An 18,725-nucleotide genomic window follows, 5' to 3' on the forward strand; every position below is an offset into this window, starting at 1 on the left:
CAAGCTAACACCTTTGAAATCAAGCCGGGCACTATTCAGATGGTGCAGAATTCTGTTTCTTTTGGAGGAGCGGCAACTGAAGACCCCAACATGCACATAAGGAATTTTGTTGAGATCTGCAGCACTTTTAAGTATAATGGCGTGACTGATGAGGCTATCAAGTTGAGGCTTTTCCCATTCTCACTGAGGGATAAGGCTAAAGACTGGTTCCATTCTGAACCAGCTGGGTCCATCACTACGTGGCAAGATCTTGCGCAAAAGTTTCTGGTGAAGTTTTATCCAATGGCAAAGACTGCTGCTATGAGGAGTGCTCTTACTCAGTTTGCGCAGCAACCTACAGAATCTATGTGCGAGGCTTGGGAATGCTACAAGGAAATGTTGAGAAAATGTCCACATCATGGAATGCCGGATTGGATGGTAATCACTGGTTTTTATAATGGTTTGGGGGCCCAATCTCGGCCCATGCTCGATGCAGCAGCTGGAGGCGCCTTATGGGCTAAAAGCTATACTGAGGCGTATAATCTTATCGAGACGATGGCTGCAAATGAGCATCAAAACCCAACTCAGAGGATGACGTCAGGCAAGGTAGCAGGTATTCTGGAAGTTGATGCAGCCACCGCTATTGCAGCCCAGCTCCAAGCGCTATCAATGAAGGTTGATTCTTTGGCTACGTATGGAGTTAATCAAATAGCTATAGTTTGTGAGCTTTGTGCAGGTTCTCATGCTACGGATCAGTGTTCTCTTGTCAACGAATCTGTTCAGTATGTGAATAATTATCAGCGACAACAGCAGCCTGTGCCAGCAACCTATCATCCTAACAACAGAAATCATCCAAATTTCAGCTGGGGGAATAATCAGAATGCTATTCAGCCACCATATCAGCAAGGAGTGAGTAAACAGTTTAACCCACCTGGATTCCAACAACCACAGCAGTATGCTACAAGGCAATCATATCCTCAACAGGGAAGTGCAGCTGCACCTACTAGTGCTGATTTTGAGGAACTTAAGCTGTTGTGCAAGAGTCAGGCGGTTTCTATCAAGACCTTGGAAAATCAAATCGGTCAATTAGCCAATGCAGTGCTCAATCGTCAACCTGGCACTCTTCCCAGTGACACGGAAGTACCAGGCAGGAAGGAAGCTAAAGACCAAGTCAAGGCTATTACCTTAAGGTCAGGAAAAGTAGCTGATGCTGAAAAGGCAAAAGAAGTAGAAGCTGAAGTTAGAGATGAAAAATCTAAGCAAAAGGAGAAAGTGGCGGAACCAAGGAAGACTACTGTTGAACACACTCTGCCTGAGGCTAATACAGGGGAGAAACAGCTCTATCCTCCACCACCTTTTCCTAAGAGATTGCAGCAACAAAAGCTGGATAGACAGTTCGGGAAGTTTCTGGAGGTGTTCAAGAAACTTCACATCAATATACCTTTCGCTGAGGCTCTGGAACAAATGCCTAGTTATGCGAAGTTTATGAAGACTATTCTTTCAAGGAAGGTGAAACTGGATGACCTTGAAACCGTTGCTCTCACGGAAGAATGCAGCGCTGTTCTGCAGCAAAAGTTACCACCAAAACTGAAAGATCCAGGAAGCTTCACCATTCCTTGCACCATTGGCAATCTAACTTTTGACAAGTGCCTTTGTGATTTGGGAGCAAGCATTAATCTGATGCCCTTGTCGATCTTTAAAAAGCTGGATCTGCCTGATCCAAAACCCACATACATGTCGCTACAATTGGCGGACCGTTCCATTACTTACCCAAGGGGCATAGTTGAGGATGTGCTCGTCAAGGTGGATAAGCTCTTCTTTCCTGCAGATTTTGTTATTCTGGATTTTGAGGAAGATAAGAAGATTCCCATAATCTTGGGGAGGCCTTTCTTGGCTACTGGCCGTACCTTGATAGATGTGCAAAAAGGGGAACTTACTATGCGGGTCCAAGATCAGGATGTGACCTTCAACGTATTCAAGGCAATGAAATTCCCTACAGAAGATGAGGAGTGTTTAAAAGTGGATGTGATTGATTCCGCAGTTACTTCGGAACTCGATCACATGCTAATGTCTGATGTATTGGAAAAGGCCTTAGTGGGGGATTTTGACAGCGATGATGAAGATAGCAACGAGCAATTACAATATCTGAACGCTTCTCCATGGAAGCGAAAGCTCGACATACCATTTGAATCTCTTGGTACTTCTGACCTTAAGAATGCTGAAGGGAAGCTCAAACCATCAATAGAGGAAGCACCTACCTTGGAGCTCAAACCATTACCTGAACACTTGAGGTATGCTTTTTTAGGTGATTCATCTACGTTACCTGTTATTATTTCAGCTGACCTTTCAGGTAGTGAGGAAGACAAGCTCTTAAGGATTTTGAGAGAATTCAAATCGGCTATAGGATGGACCATAGCAGACATCAAGGGGATAAGTCCTTCATATTGTATGCATAAAATTCTGTTAGAGGAAGGTAGTAAGCCAACTGTGGAACAGCAGCGAAGACTGAACCCGATCATGAAGGAGGTGGTGAAGAAAGAAATTCTGAAATGGCTAGATGCAGGCATCATTTATCCTATTTCTGACAGCTCGTGGGTGAGCCCCGTGCAATGTGTACCTAAGAAATGAGGTATCACTGTGGTCACAAATGAAAAGAATGAGCTCATCCCTACTCGAACAGTTACAGGATGGAGAGTATGCATGGATTATAGAAAATTGAACAAAGCCACAAGGAAGGATCACTTCCCTCTCCCATTTATTGATCAAATGCTTGACAGATTGGCGGGACATGAGTATTTTTGTCTTCTGGATGGTTATTCCGGGTATAATTAGATTTGTATTGCACCAGAGGATCAGGAAAAGACTACCTTCACTTGTCCATTTGGCACATTTGCTTTTCGTAGAGTTTCGTTTGGGTTATGTGGCGCCCCGGCCACCTTTCAGAGATGTATGATGGCTATATTCTCTGACATGATTGGAAATAACGTCGAAGTGTTCATGGATGACTTCTCCGTCTTTGGACACTCATATGATGAATGTTTGAATAATATGCGCGCCGTACTCAAAAGATGCGTGGAAACTAATTTGGTGCTTAATTGGGAGAAATGTCATTTTATGGTGCGTGAAGGCATTATCCTTGGGCATAAGGTCTCTAGCAAAGGTCTGGAGGTGGACAAGGCCAAGGTGGGAGTCATTGAAAATCTTCCCCCACCTAATTCGGTGAAAGGAATCCGTAGTTTTCTCGGTCATGCGGGTTTTTATCGGCGATTCATCAAGGACTTTTCAAAGATATCTAAGCCGTTGTGCAATTTACTTGAGAAAGATGTGCCTTTCAAATTTGATGATGAATGTTTGGCAGCATTCGAGACTCTCAAGGAGAGTTTGATCACGGCACCAGTTATTACAGCACCAGATTGGACAGAACCGTTTGAGATGATGTGTGATGCGAGTGACTATGCGGTAGGTGCAGTTCTGGGACAGCGCAAGAAAAATCTCTTCCATGTGGTCTACTATGCGAGTAAGACTTTAAATGGGGCCCAATTGAACTACACCACTACTGAGAAGGAGCTTTTGGCTATAGTCTTTGGCTTTGAGAAATTTCGATCTTATCTGCTTGGTACGAAAGTAACAGTATTCACTGATCATGCAGCTATTCGCTATCTGGTTTCTAAGAAGGATTCGAAGCCGAGACTCATTCGTTGGGTGCTTTTACTTCAGGAATTTGAGTTAGAGATCAAAGATAGAAAAGGTACCGAGAATCAAGTAGCTGACCATCTCTCTAGGTTGGAGAATCCCGATTCTACTTCACAAGATAGGACGTTAATCAATGAATCTTTTCCGGATGAGCAGTTGTTTGCAATTCAGGAGGAAGAACCATGGTTTGCAGATATTGTAAACTATCTTGTCAGCAATATAATGCCGTTTAATTTGACATCCGCTCAAAAGAAGAAGTTTCTGCATGAGGTGAAGTGGTATATGTGGGATGAACCATATTTGTTTAGACAGGGAGCTGATCAGATCATCTGGAGATGTATCCCGTTCTGTGAGACGGAGGGGATATTACGAGACTGCCATTCCACGGTTTATTGTGGACACTATGGAGGTGAGAAGACGGCAGCTCGTATTCTGCAAGCAGGTTTTTTCTGGCCTACTTTGTTCAAGGATGCTCATCAGTTTGTTTTAAGGTGTGATCGTTGCCAAAGAGTGGGAAATTTGTCAAGGAAGGATGGGATGCCATTAAATGTGATGCTTGAAGTCGAGGTCTTTGATGTATGGGGAATAGATTTCATGGGGCCTTTTATCTCATCTTGCAATAATCAGTACATCTTGCTGGCAGTCGATTATGTCTCAAAATAGGTCGAAGTTAAAGCTTTACCGACAAATGATGCAAAGGTAGTACTAAATTTTCTTCATAAGCAAATTTTCACAAGGTTTGGAACGCCTCGGGTAATCAAAAGTGATGAAGGATCGCATTTTTGCAACCGTAAGTTCACTTCTATGATGCAGCGTTATAATGTGAATCATCGAGTAGCTACTGCCTATCATCCGCAAACAAATGGTCAAGCGGAAGTGTCTAACAGAGAGATAAAGCGCATTCTAGAGAAGGTTGTTTGTCCGGAAGGATTGGTCTTTAAAGCTCGATGAAGCTGTTTGGGCTTACAGAACAGCATACAAAACTCCACTTGGGATGTCACCGTTTCAGTTGGTGTACGGTAAGGGATGTCATCTACCGGCGGAGCTTGAGCATAAGGCCTACTGGGCATTGAAGAAATTGAACCTGGATTTAGATGCAGCTGGTAAGAAAAGAATGCTTCAGCTTAATGAACTTGATGAATTTCGACTTCAAGCGTACGAGAATAACAAAATGTATAAGGAAAAGGTGAAGAGGTGGCACGATAGGAAGCTACATCCTAAGTTATTTGTGCCAGGGCAACAAGTTCTGTTATTCAACTCTCGGCTCCGACTTTTTCCTGGGAAGTTGAAATCAAGGTGGTCTGGACCTTTTATTGTTAAAACTGTGTTTCCACATGGAGCGGTGGAAATTTTTGAGAATGATTCGGACCAAGCATTCAAGGTTAACGATCAGCGGTTGAAGCACTACTATGGGGACATGGCAAACCGAGAGGTGGTTAGTGCCATTTTGTTGACTACTTGAGAAAGGTACGGAACGTCAAGCTAATGACGAAAAAGAAAGCGCTGCGTGGGAGGCAACCCATGAATTGTTGTTACAGGATCCCTTAGAAGTTAATAACCTATCCAAAAACACAAAAAAATCAGAAAAAAGGGGCTGAAAATTTTTTTTTCCAGAGACCCTCTGCGCGCCCGCGCAGAAATGCTGAGCGGCCGCGCAGGGGTCGAGTTCCAGAAAAAATTTTTACAGTTCAAAAAAAAAAAAAAAAAAACACAAAAACCCATCACAGCCCATAAACCCACGAATTCTTTTCCCATTACCCCATGATTTTATCCCTCAACCCCACTCCTAATCTAATTTAACCTACTCCACACACTATATATACATACACCTATCCTACATATCTCCCACAAACTTCCTACACTTAAACCCTCTCATAAACATCAAAAATCAGTTCTTACACACTTTTATTCACAAATCAATGGCACCCAAGAGAGCACACACTATTGACAGCAGCAGCACAGTTCCTACTGCTAATTCATCAAGGGGTACTGCTGCAAGGCCTCGGTTAACTGACAGAGCTGCGGAGGAGGAGTACACTAGGCTGTTGGGGAAGCCGATTCTGAAGGAGAGGGGGTTTTTACCATCAGGGAGGGATGGTGAGTTGTTGCCCATGATTGCAGAGAAGGGGTGGATAGCTTTTTGTGAGTCACCCGAAGCAGTACCGATGAGTATTTTTCGCGAGTTCTACGTGAACGCGAAGGCTAAAAAGAATGGGTTTTCTGTAGTTCGTGGGCTGATGGTTGATTATCATCCTGCGGTGATTCACCGTGTGATTGGACAGCGAGAGAGGAAGCCCGAGGAGGAGAACTGGAATGAAAAGACTGCTGAGGATTTTGACTTGGATTTGATTTGTGCGACTCTCTGTCGACCGGGCACAGTTTGAACGGCAGTCCAGCCAATAATGAGTATCGTCACTTTCCGGCGATCGCCATGAACAGGTATGCCCGTGCATGGAATGCATTTATCTGTGCTAATATTTTGCCTTCTTCACATGCACACGAGGTCACAGTTGAGAGAGCACAGTTGTTGTGGGGAATTCTGAATGAGGAATACTATGTGGACCTTGGTGAGTTTATCTACCAAGGAATTCTGAAGTTTTTGAGGGGAGCAAAGCATATGAACATCCCTTATGCATCCACGGTTACGAAGCTATGCCGAGCAGTAGGAGTGAACTGGCCGGCTCATGAGCAGTTGCAGTTGCCAGCAACTCCGATAGATTCTGGCACTCTGAATGGGATGCAGGAGTGGACCGGTGGTGAGCCTGAGGAGCATGGGCTGGGTTATCGTCTTCCAGGAGGGCGTTCAGCACGAGGTGCTACTATGGCTAGGCCAGGGCGTGGTGAGGCTGGTTCTTCGAGAGCTCAGGAGGGTGCTGGGATGGGTGATGCCCAGTATAGGAGGCTTTCACGGCGGATGGATGCCATGTATGAGACGCAGAGCAGGTTTGCTCAGGAGCTCACCCTTGCGTTAGGGACTGCTTTTCGAGGCCTTGGAGCTGATATCCAGTGGCCAGTTTTTGGTGAGGACTCTGCATACCCACCGCCTGATACTCCACCCACTGAGGGTGATGATGATGATGACTCCGAGTAGGTATACCCTGTGTTCCTTTCTACTACCTTCACTGGGGACAGTGAAGATTTTAAGTTTGGGGGTGGTAGTTAAGGAATATTTTGTGTGTGTCATATAGCTGCATATTCATGATAGTTAGTTCATATAGTTGCATAATTTTTGCCATATAGTTTTTTTTATATAGCTTTATTTGTTTGTCATATCATATAGCTGATGCATATACCATGATCCCTTTTGCAATGATTTATCGACTGAATTGTGATATTGATGCGAGTGTAGTGATAGCATTAAAGTGTTATTAAGTTGTGTAGGTTGATATGCATGCTAGAAGCACTTGTATTTTCACTAAGTCTTAGAGAATGCTTAAGGGCTAGATTGTTGTTATGATCTGATTATTTTCGAGGATAATCTATTTATTATGCTTAGAATTTGATAATAGGTTCTTAGTGGTAAAGGCATGAAAAAGAAAAAAAAATGGAGTAAAAATGGAATTTGTTGCTAGTTGTGGCTAGGCGTCAAATGGCTAGTAGCCGGCTCGCATGTTATGCGAATAGTCTAGGGTTGAGCAAGATGGAGCGAAACGCACTTGCTCAGAGAAAAAAAAAAAATTTGCATAATTGATCAAGAGTGGGCTCTTTGGTATTCGAGTTATTAAGTTCTTAGGGGACTTTGTGCCTAGTGACCTAAGGCTTTTAGAGTCTGGGATCCGCTAACCTAACGCTCGTTACATGGATACCATTGTATAAGTCTTTTGTGGACCTCACTCATTGCACGGTCAAATAAGCATTTGAATTGTAAATAAAAAGCACGATTACGTAGTAAGCTCTAGAGTTCTTGTAGTGTTGTATATCACCTTGTGCCTAGAATTTTTATTCTTTGTATAATCGTAGGATTGCCTTGAGGATAGTCTAGTCATAGTAATTGGTCTAGTTCCGAAGCATATCTGTTAAGCATTTGCACACACCACGTTTCTGGCTGTATGTCCGTTTGCATGAGTTTATTGATCTTTAGTGTCTAACTGCATTCGTTGAGATGTGACAATTTGGATGGTTAATTGTAGTAAGGGGGATCGTTGCATTTTCATATAGATTGCATTCATGCATATTTTTATTTGTTTTGAGTATGTGACGCTTGAGGACAAGCATCGATTTAAGTTTGGGGGTGTGATAAGTGGCATTTTATACCACTTAGAACGTCTTAAAATGGCTTAAATTGGTGTCTTGAAATCAAGTATTTTGTGTATTTGATGCGTTTTTCTAGTGTTTATGCATTTCAGGGTATTAGTTGCATTTCGGAGGAGGAATCATCAAGAATAAGCCTTGGCATGTGTTCACCATTGTGAGAGGAAGAGAACGGGCAGATTATGGCGAAGAAACGGAGCAAACCAGGAATTTTTCCAGTAGGGTCCTGCGCGCCCGCGCAGCAATGCTGAGCGGCCGCGCAGCAGCCTTGCGCGCCCGCACAGAAATGCTGAGCGGCCGCGCAGGGTCGGGGAAAAAGATATATTATTTTAGACTTCTACTTCTGTTTGGCTTCCAACTTCTATGTAATCTGAGTTTTATGGGACTATTATATAAGTAGATTTGAGACGTTTTTCACAGAGTATTAAGAGGAGATTATGTTTTAGATTGTGTTTTACAAGAAGCGAAGGAGATAAGGAGGAAGACCGATTTAGCACACCGCAACGAAGAGGAAGCATATATTCTTGTGATTCTTGTTTCGTTGTAACGTTGGATGCTAGTTTTCTTGCTTTGACTTATTTACTTTTGTGACGTACTCTGTTTTAATATAATTAGTTTAGTTATTATTTTCTTGTGTCGTTTATCATGATTTCATATGAACCCATGATGGCGATAAGTTATATTATGGGTTAATCGTGATCATGGGGTTGTAACGGATTTATTATGGAATTCTTTAGTTAATTGTTTAATACTTTAGTATGTGATGATTGCATGATATCTAGTATTGGTTGTGCGTATTCGTCTTATGTGCGTCACGAACATATAAGATAGGGTGTTAATCTCTTGTGAAGCGACGGTGGATCTTGAGATTTAGAACTTGCCATGCTAGTATAGGTTCATGTAAGTTGTGCATGATTAGTGGGTAACTCTAACAGTTTTATTTGCCTTATGTAATCAAAAGGAATAACTTGTGCTTAAATCGTTGTGTTGTCAATTTCTGTAGACATATAGGAACTCAGCATAATTGATGACTATTCAACTTCTATCTTAATTGTGGATGCTTGGTAGAATGGTATTAGTACAATGAAAGTTGGCTTTTATCAGTTTCGTGTTATTCGATTAATATCATCACTGTCACATGCTAAAGGTAGTAACAATGGCTATAGAAGGAAGTAATAATGAAGTTGTGATCTCATGAGTGTTTTATTATTGATAAATTGAAGTGTTAGTTAAGTGGTTAATTAAGTAGTTAATTATAGTTAATATTTAATCAACAATTTTAAGTGTTATTATCTTAACATTGAGAAGTAATCATACATTGGTGAGTGAGTTAAATTAGACAATAACTTAGTCTGAGTCTCTGATGGAACGAACTAGAAAGTATTCTATATTACTTGCGAACGCGTATACTTGCGTGAATATTAGTGCGTGATTTCGCCCTAACAGCGCCCTCGTCTTCCAGCTGTTAAGAAAACCAAAAAATATTGAGGGCGTGCCCGATCCGAGGGAATGAATAAAGAAAACATGAAGGAGAACTGATAAAAATGGAAGACTTGAGAAGGCATTTATTGTGTTAAAGGCGACCTATGCTAAAGCGTACATTATACTAATAGGCGCGCCCTGTTAAATAACAGACCTATGGAGTCTAGCATTAAGACTAAAGGATGGAGAAATTTAAAACTGGAGGCCATAATAGGTGTGCCTTAAGGCGTGCTACAGTCAGAATTACTGGTGGCGGAATATGAGGGCACGTCTTACAATTTAAAGGGCGCGCCGCGGTTGAGTTTCGCAAAGTATACGTTTTTAAACCTAATTGGAAGCGAACGGTTGAAATTCCTAGAAACATAAAATTGAAGATTGGACCAAATAATTTTGGATCTAAAATAGCAAATATTCGAAATTCACAAATATATAGACACAGATATGCAGGCCATTTCCTATATATCAAGAACAACTATAGAAGTTGAAAGGACAAAGTAACATGCAATGTGACATACATACTAAAACACAAAAAGGGGAGAAGGCTTTCATACCTTTTTAAGAGAGGAAGAGATTGATCGGAAAAAGCTGGGGAAATAATGGCCGAGAGAGAGGATTCCGAGCAGTAGAGTAGTGCCGCCTGTGGTGGTGCTCTGAAAAGGAAAGAAAGGTAAAGTAAAAGAGCGGGTAAGAGTGAAAAGTAAAAAAGAGGATATGATTGGTATTTATAGCTGAAAAAGTGACAACTGTTAAAACAGATCACGTCAATCACGTCAGGCACAATTTCCAAATAATTAGGGGAACCGTTTCAAAATAATTCAAATTTTAGGGCGCGCCTTCCTCGTATAATTATCTCTAACTAGAAATCCTGAATGCAAAATTTGGAACTTCAAGAAGGCATGCCCTATTGAAGGCGCGCCCAGTATAATAATATCGGAGAGTTTGTTTATACAAATTTTGATAATGATGAGGAAAAAAAATTTCAATCTCATTTTCAATGACATATGGAATTTGGGGTGTAGTTGTTATGCCTAAAAATGGGTATAAACAATATTCAGATTAAGATTGATAAAATAGGCAAAATCGAAGAAGAAACACCTAAAATTAAAGAACAGATAAGATTGCCTTTCCATAAAATGAAAGACGGCGCGCCCTTTGCGAAATTAGGACGCGCCTCATAGATTGGATGGTTGATTGACAGTTGTGGTTGACCATGCATTAAAGGCGCGCCCTCAAGTATGGTGAGGAGGCGCGCCCAATTGTTGAAGAAAGGGTGAGGAATTCCTTTCTATGGTGAGCCTTAGGGCGCGCCCTAAGTGAGAGAGAAGGCTTGGATGGGACTTCAACAGGATTACTTGGATGGGTTTTGTGGAAGATTCAAGGAAGATGGAGAATATTGTTACTAACTTATTTGGTGCAGGTACTCTATTGAAGAATTCCTTCATGTAGCACATCTACAGGAAAGGCGGTGTCCGTGGTCAGAGACCTCCAGGGGTATGCCTGGACTGAAGGCCTCCTCCTGTAGTCAATGGGTGTCCTCATTGGGGATGTAGGGTGAAATCTGGTATGTGCTTTGGGAGCTCTATCTCTGTAGTCAACTAGTGTCCTCGTCGGGAGACTTTGGGGTATCCTACACTTTGCACCCAAAAGTTTGGGATCACTTATCCTGCAATCTGGTAGGGGCACCTTATCGGGGGATAATGATGCGTCCAACATTTTGGGTGAACCACGGCTATACCTGCGTCCGCGGACTAAAGAAATAGCTGGTAGCAGAGGGTTATCCTTGGCCAGGGAGATGCCTTATCCGTGAAGTCTCGAAGCCGCGGACGAGACTTGGATCTTTGTGTTTGGGCCTCATCGGCAGACATTCCTAAAGCTAGTAGAAGACGGTTTCCAGTAGGTTTCCTACTGGGCCTCAGGATAAGAAATCTAAGCCCATTAGGTTTCTTGTTCCCCAAGAACTACGTAGGCTTGATCCCCTATAAATAGGGGTACGTAGGCAAATTGTAAGGGGTCAGAAGCGAGAGTGCAAAGGAGCCACCACTAACCCTAAGCAATCTCAGCCCCCAATAATCACCACCACCAAACACTGTTCATCTTTTCCGATGAATACTGTTCATTGGATCTACCGATTACTGTTCACGTTTTCGACGAAGAACCACCATCACAGATCTTGTTTCCGGCTACGAACCACAGACTTTGTTGATCCCAAATTCCTCCATCAACACTAAGGACCAGTTCATGTTTATAGAATAGCAGCACGGGTTTACAAGACTTGCACTAAAATGTTAAACTACTTTCTAAAGCAACCATTTTCTATTTCTATTTCTAGCTTAGAAAATTTGTGCAGAATTTTGCAGGTCTGTGACCATCCTTTGTCCAGTTAATCTTGGATCTTGATCTTGTATTCTTCCAGCTACTTTGTAGACTTTTCAGTCTATTTGATAGATTGTATGTTGACTGATAATCTTGAATCGTTAGCTTGTATGCATTCTGTACTTGAGAGGCATGTCTAGATCTCCCGTTTGTTCTATAGAGAAGTGACATCTCGATAAACATAATGATTTATCGATATCTCTGAGTTCTTTATAGGTTTATTTGACTTGTCGAGGTCTCTAAATCCTTGTTTTCGAAATGACTTGTTGATATGTATGAGATCTCTACATGTAGAAATGACTTGTCGATATCTCTGAGATCTCTATATACATTTTGACTTGTCAATATCTATGAGATATCTATATGAGAAATTGACTTGTTGATATCTCCAATTCTTCATAATTTTATTTAACTTGTCGATATCTCTGAGTTCGCTACATGCAAAAATGACTTGTCGATATCTCCAATTATCTACATCTTCATTTGACTTGTCGATATCTCTGAGAATTCTCTATAATCCATTTTGGACTTCTCGATAAGCCATTCTGGACTTCTGTAAAGACTTCTTGATATAACTTGATCTATTACTTGTCGATATCTTGACTTAGAACATTTTTAATAGAACAGTTTTATTCAACTCCAAACTTCTACACTTTTCTCTGAGGCATGACCATGGATTAATCTTCTTCCAGAGTTTATTCCTTAACTTGAATCTGTTCACAGAAAAATACTCCATTCTAATCTTCTAACCTTTTTATAGACTCAAGAAATACAATACATAATACAAAACTAATTATCAAACAACTAAATCTCAAGGTTGTCAAACTGACTTAGTCATGTCATTATACAGGCAAGTCTTGCACAACAATTAGTGCTTGATTTTTCCAACATTAAAATATTAAGGCTCAACTTTGTTTGATGCTAAAAATTAGCAACCGTAATGCTTGAACTCTACATCATGCATTTTGTACAAGATTAATAAAAACAATTGTTTCATTAATTGTTTATTTCCTTAAACCTTTAACTCAATATCTATAATCCTGGGCTGTAGTCTTTTGTATCTTCAAGTCTTCTAATCTACTAATTTTCGGTACCTCGGGTCTTCGTACTTAAAAATAATATTCAATCTTTTTTAGTACAAAAAACCACTTAACAAATTTTCAAAAAATAATATTTAGTTTCCTTTCACGGATCACTGACGCCTAGTGCAAGGGTCTGGTTCACAGGCGACTAGTTCCGCTCCCAGGCCCTCATATTATATCTATACAAACCACCATTAAGTATTCTGTTCTATCCGGTCAGCATCACTAAATCCTTGAGGTTTTCACACTACCCCTAATAACTGCTTTGAATAACACCAACTTTATTACCCCGTTGCCTGAAAATATTAATGAAGTTCATATGGTCTTCTGTTGATGTTTTCTTCACTACTATTACTATGGTCATTATGTATATACCAAATATCCATTATGAACTGATTCTAGTGGAACATAGATTATTTGCAAGTCCTTGTTCTATATTGAGTTATCCAAACTAGTATTGTTGAGTTAAACATTTAGTTTCAATTTTGCTCAACAGTGAGAACTAGACATGCCACATAGAACGAATGTCACTTCTCAAGATTTCATTCAGAAATGGAGCCTAAGAAAGTGAATGAGGCACTTGAAGATCCAAATTTGGTTATTTATATGCAAGAAGAACTGAATCAGTTTGAATGGAAGAAAGTATGAAAGCCCGTACCCCGACCTAAAGGCAAAGCAGTGAGTAGCACTAAGTGGGTATTCGGAAACAAATAGGATGAAGATAGCATTGTAACGAGAAACAAGGATAGACTATTAGCTAATATTTACTCTCACGAGGAAAATGATAGATTATGATGAAACCTATGATGCAGTAGCTAGGCTTGAGAGAATCAAGATGTTTCTGGAATTCGTTGCACATTCATCAAATGGACGAAAAGAGACAGGACTACTAGAAATAGTAGAATAGACATCGCCTCAAAGACATCGGTTGTTTTTGACCCCGATGTAAAAGGTGTTTAGACATCGGTTTTGAGCAACTGATGTCTTTTGGTTTTATAAACATCAGTGTTTTAGCGGAACCGATGTTATATGTCTATTTTAAAAAAATAATCAGCGCGCCTTCCCCGTATTCCCCCTAGCAAATATTTCATTCCGTCCATGTTTCCTCCCTCTATTTTTTGCCTTAGAAAAATTCTTCCCCCTTTTCTCACACACATTTCCCCCCTCTTTTCAATTAAAAATAAAACATAAAACATTAAAAACATAAAACAAAAAACAAAAAACTCAAAAATATCTCTCTTCACTCTATCCTCTCTCTGAAGAACACCCACACCACCTCTTTTCTCTCGAATCTTGATTACACTCTCTCTCTCTTCACTCTCTCCTCTCTCTGAAGAACACCCACCTTAATTTCGTCAATTTTTACCCTAATCTGCATCATAATTTTTATCTGATTCCGTCTGTTCACTTCTCTCGCCGCGGAATTTCATTACAATGTTCATTTGGATTTTCTTGCCGACGCATCCCAATTAGACATCGCAACGATATTGTCCATCTCTACTCTTTTATTATTACAATCTCTCTCTCTTCCTTCATGATATATTAATGTTTATATGTTTGTGCTTGCGTGTATTTGATTTCGATATTGTTGATTTTGCAAGGTTTTCGTGACGTTGATGGCGAATAAGAAAGTAATATAGAGCAAAAGAGCCTCTGGATCTGTATTTGCCGATTCTTGTATCATTTTCGATATTAGCTCCATTGCTGTTCTTCGTAGGACGGGGACTCTACGTTACTACTTCTACTATTTCATTTGGTTAGTCTATGTGTAATTATATATATGTTGTATTTATGTATAAATTCGACGAAAGAAGAAATTTCAGAATTTCTTGGGATCGAGAGGATTTAGGGGTTCTAAGACTGAGGTTTGTGATTATTTGGGTGAATGTCCAATTACTTGATTTGGTGACTTATTCTTGTTAATTTTTAAATTTATGAAGGCTAGTCAAATGCTACACTCTAATTATGACTAAAATGTTCGACTAGTGTTAGTAGTTTTTTTAAAGAATTTACTTGCTTTCAGATGAATTAAGTTGGAAGCAAGTTAGCTTGTGTGGTTAAAAAGAGTAATGTGTTAACTTTCGTTGTTATAGAATGCTTCTTCTGTAATTGAAGGAAGCTGAAAAATTTGTGTATTTGGCTAGTCAGCAGAGGATGAAATGCCAGTTACATGCCGCCTACGTATATTCTATTGGACCGGTCTGATCCGGTAGTAGATTTGGGGGGGGGGGCTGGGGGTTGCAGAGGTATTAATAAATTTGTAGAACAGGATCAGTTTAACACGTGCAATTATGTTATAAGTCTAGTTGTTTGGTTGTCATGTTTAATTGGTGCTTGACTGCTTGGTATGTTAGGAATTTATTATACAAATTAGGCTCACAGTTCTTAGAAAGAATTCTTTATCTTTGTAGTTCGTAGATATGCAAGTTCAGATTATAGAATCATTATCTTTATCATTATCTTTATCTTTATTTAGAATCATTTAGATGTTATCGTTTTGTTGTGTTTGTTTACGAACAGAGCAGAGCTTTAAATGTGGACTGCATGCAACAAATTTCACTGGCCCTCTGCATAGTTACTTTATTTCGCGAGCTTTAATTATGAGGTAGCCTAGTAATTTTATTTGGCTTATATTTAGGCTAAAGGTGATGTTTCAGGGTAAATTTTTTGATGGAAACTTAGTAGCAGCTAAAAGGCTTTCAAAAAGGTCTGGACAGGGTCTGGAAGAACGAAGAAATGAAACATTACTGATTGCCAAACTCCAACACATAAATCTTGTTAGAATACTCGGATGCTACATTGAACAAGATGAAAAGATTCTAATCTATGAGTACATGCCCAACAAAAGCTTAGATTGTTTTATTTTTAATTAGTGATCATCATACTCTTTGCTTAATGGCCAAACATGTTTCTTTAATAATTAGTTAAACTTTGATATACTATTGCTTGTACTTTTTGAGATATGTGTCCATTATGATAGATCCTAGTGAACAAGTTCTATTGGATTGGAGTAAAGGAGTTCAAATAATTGAAGGGATTGCACAAGGACTACTTAATCTCCATCAACATTCCAGATTACGTATAGTTCATAGAGACCTGAAGACTCGTAACATTTTGTTCGATAATGAAATGAATCCAAAGATATCTGATTTTGGCATGACAAGGGTCTTTTGCAGAGATGTGCTGCAACCAATACTTACCGGATCATGGGAACTTAGTATGTAAAAATGACACATATCTAGTGTATTGTACAACTTCACTCCTACCAAATTTTGGCTACATACATTTAGTACTTAAATTTATTTCTTTATTCTATGATATTGTATTCAGCGGCTATATATCCCCGAAGTATGCAATTGAGGGCTTATTTTCTATAGAGTCTGATATCTTTTCTTTCGGTGTTTCGCTACTGGAGATCCTCAGCGGGAAAAAGAATACTGGTTTCCGTCACTCAGATTGCTAATGAGGCTTGATATGTAAATTTACTAACAAATTTTCAATAAAGCTTGATATATGTATTAGTGCATGATTTATAGTCTAATGAGGTATCTTTTTAGAAGACTCACTTTGTACACATTCACTCTTCAGGCATGGGAGTTGTGGAGAACCGATAGAGTGCTTGAATTGATAGATTCAAATCTGGAGTTGCCTGCCTCGTTCTTGCCACTAAGATTCATTCATGTCGGCATCTTGTGCGTTCAAGAAAGTCCAGCTAACAGACCAACCATGTCTGATGGTTTAGCTATGCTCAAACTGGTTTCTCCTAAACGTCCTGCTTTATGTCTGGTGGAAGCGTAAGTTCGGGGATAGACAAAGCCAAAAATTGTTCTGTAGATAATATTTTAACTGTTCCAGTGATGGATGGTCGCTGAAATTTGTTGCATGCACTCCACATTTTACGAAGTAAGATTGCTGCCTTTAAACAATTTAGCCATATGTATGTACAAAATGTACTCCACTGACTATACTTGTTTAAGCATTGATGAAAGACATCTTAGGAATATTTGACTAAAGGATTTATCTTCATCCATGTCAAAACCTTCTCTAAGTTCAGGGACAATGAAACTTTCCCCTATTATATGCAAGTAGTCATGCAAAACATGACATATATTAAATTATTGGACATGAAAGACTAAAACTATGATAAGGTCTTCTTCTGATACAGTGAGAAAACATTTGATAAATCACCAGCTGCTGATAATCTTTGGTCGGTGTATTTAGGAAGCTTAAGCACACCTAATACCTCTCTATTTAATCTTCTCCACACAAAGCTTATCAATTAGCATCTTTGACACATTCTTTTTGCTATAAGATCTATCAAGACCCTACTATAACATGGACTATGCACTGAAGACATTCATGTCTTTTCATAGAAGAAAGCTTCATGGAATTTTACAACTTTTGTACAATATGTTATATTGCAACCTACAATGTATCTTTATTTGCTCTAAATGATAAAGCACACTGACCCTAGTGCCATATTGTCTGCAGAAGTACTAGAAATAATTATATAATTGTAATAATAATGATGATGATAATTAAAATTAATTTTATGACATTTGTGACAGGTATATGATTTCCTCAAACATTGGCGAGGTTGCCTCTATATTCCTCACTGCTGCCTTGGGTATACCTGAAGGCCTTATTCTTTTCATCTTTTTCGTGGGTTAATTTAGTCACTGATGGCCCCCCTGTAACTGCCTTGGGTAAGAAAATATTAAAAAATTTAACAAAACATGGCACTAGTAAACTCTTTAAAAGAGTAGGACTGCTTCACCAGAATATTGATTTGCTTCTGTTTATACTAAAAACAAATGAGACATAGCATTCCTTTTTACCCTCAGTTGGATGCTGTGATAGATGCTGACAAGCAAGCTGCCAAAGACTTGCTTCGGACAAAGAAGAAAGAAAGGGTCTTGTTAGAATTGAAGAAGAAGGTGCAAGAATTATTGAAGCAAGTTGACATGGCTCATCAATGTTGAGCAGCAAGTCAGTTTCTCTAGTGTTAATGTCAATTAGGTTCTTGTAAAATTTTCCGTTTCCTTTTTTTTGGCTCCAGTAGTAATATCTTATGTATGTAAATATAGTGAGTTAAATAACTATGCAGTTTTTTAGTAGAATAGATGGATGGATATGTGTAGTACTTGGATATGTGTAGTACTTGATGTTTGGATTAGATGAATCTATTATACCGGATGTTTAAATATTGGTTGTTAGATTTATAGTTAACTGTTATTATGCAGTAATTGGTTTTGGTAGTTCATTGGTTTGACTAATTTTTGGCATACATACTTTTAGAATGTGCAACAATAAATCAGGTACAGACATCATTACAGTGGAAAATGATGTATGTCAAAACTTAATATATCAGTTTTAGTTGAACATTGACATCAGTAATACCGATTAAAACCGATGTTGAATACTACAACAAAAGAAATCTTAAAACAGAAAACCGATGTTATTAAGTTTTATAGACATCGGTTTGTCACCAATAGATATCGGTTTGAAATAAAGAACCGATGTCAAAAGTTATATTTACATCGGTTTATCTTGAAAACTGTTGTTACTGGTATTAGTAACATCAGTTTAATGGGTAAATGGAAATATTTTGCTTATCTCACATGTGTTTAAATTGTTAAAATATTATATTATGATAATATATGAAGATTAGATATGCATTAAAAATTTAACATCTTTAAAAACGGATGTTATACGTCTTCTTTAACATTTGCTTGTGTGTTTGCATTTAGTATTTTATCACAACAAGTTCATTTAGTATTTTTCTAGTTACTTTTAAATCGATGTCTACAAATACTTTGACATCGCTTAAAAAACAACCGATGTTAATTTTTTTTTCAACATCGG

At 39.1% G+C, this 18,725-nt stretch overlaps 1 long non-coding RNA gene and 1 other non-coding gene across 10 annotated transcripts; one reads left to right on the plus strand and one right to left on the minus strand.

The window, feature by feature from the left end:
- Positions 1 to 297: 297 nt before the first annotated feature.
- Positions 298 to 404, minus strand: LOC141680012 (small nucleolar RNA R71). The gene has a single exon (XR_012558226.1). It is a non-coding gene; the product is annotated as a small nucleolar RNA R71 (small nucleolar RNA).
- Positions 405 to 14,072: 13,668 nt separating this feature from the next.
- LOC141662849 (uncharacterized) lies at positions 14,073 to 18,106 on the plus strand. 9 transcript variants are annotated; one of them, XR_012550985.1, is made up of 7 exons: positions 14,081 to 14,616; positions 15,381 to 15,465; positions 15,841 to 16,077; positions 16,191 to 16,336; positions 16,449 to 16,763; positions 17,429 to 17,566; positions 17,705 to 18,106. It is a non-coding gene; the product is annotated as an uncharacterized LOC141662849 (long non-coding RNA). The 9 variants fall into 9 exon arrangements; XR_012550956.1 differs by having other exon boundaries at positions 14,073 to 14,349; positions 14,462 to 16,077; XR_012550962.1 differs by having other exon boundaries at positions 14,078 to 14,616; positions 15,381 to 16,077.
- The last annotated feature ends 619 nt before the right edge of the window (positions 18,107 to 18,725 follow it).

The sequence above is a fragment of the Apium graveolens genome, chromosome 1, assembly GCF_009905375.1.
Source record: "Apium graveolens cultivar Ventura chromosome 1, ASM990537v1, whole genome shotgun sequence".
NCBI lineage: Eukaryota > Viridiplantae > Streptophyta > Magnoliopsida > Apiales > Apiaceae > Apium > Apium graveolens.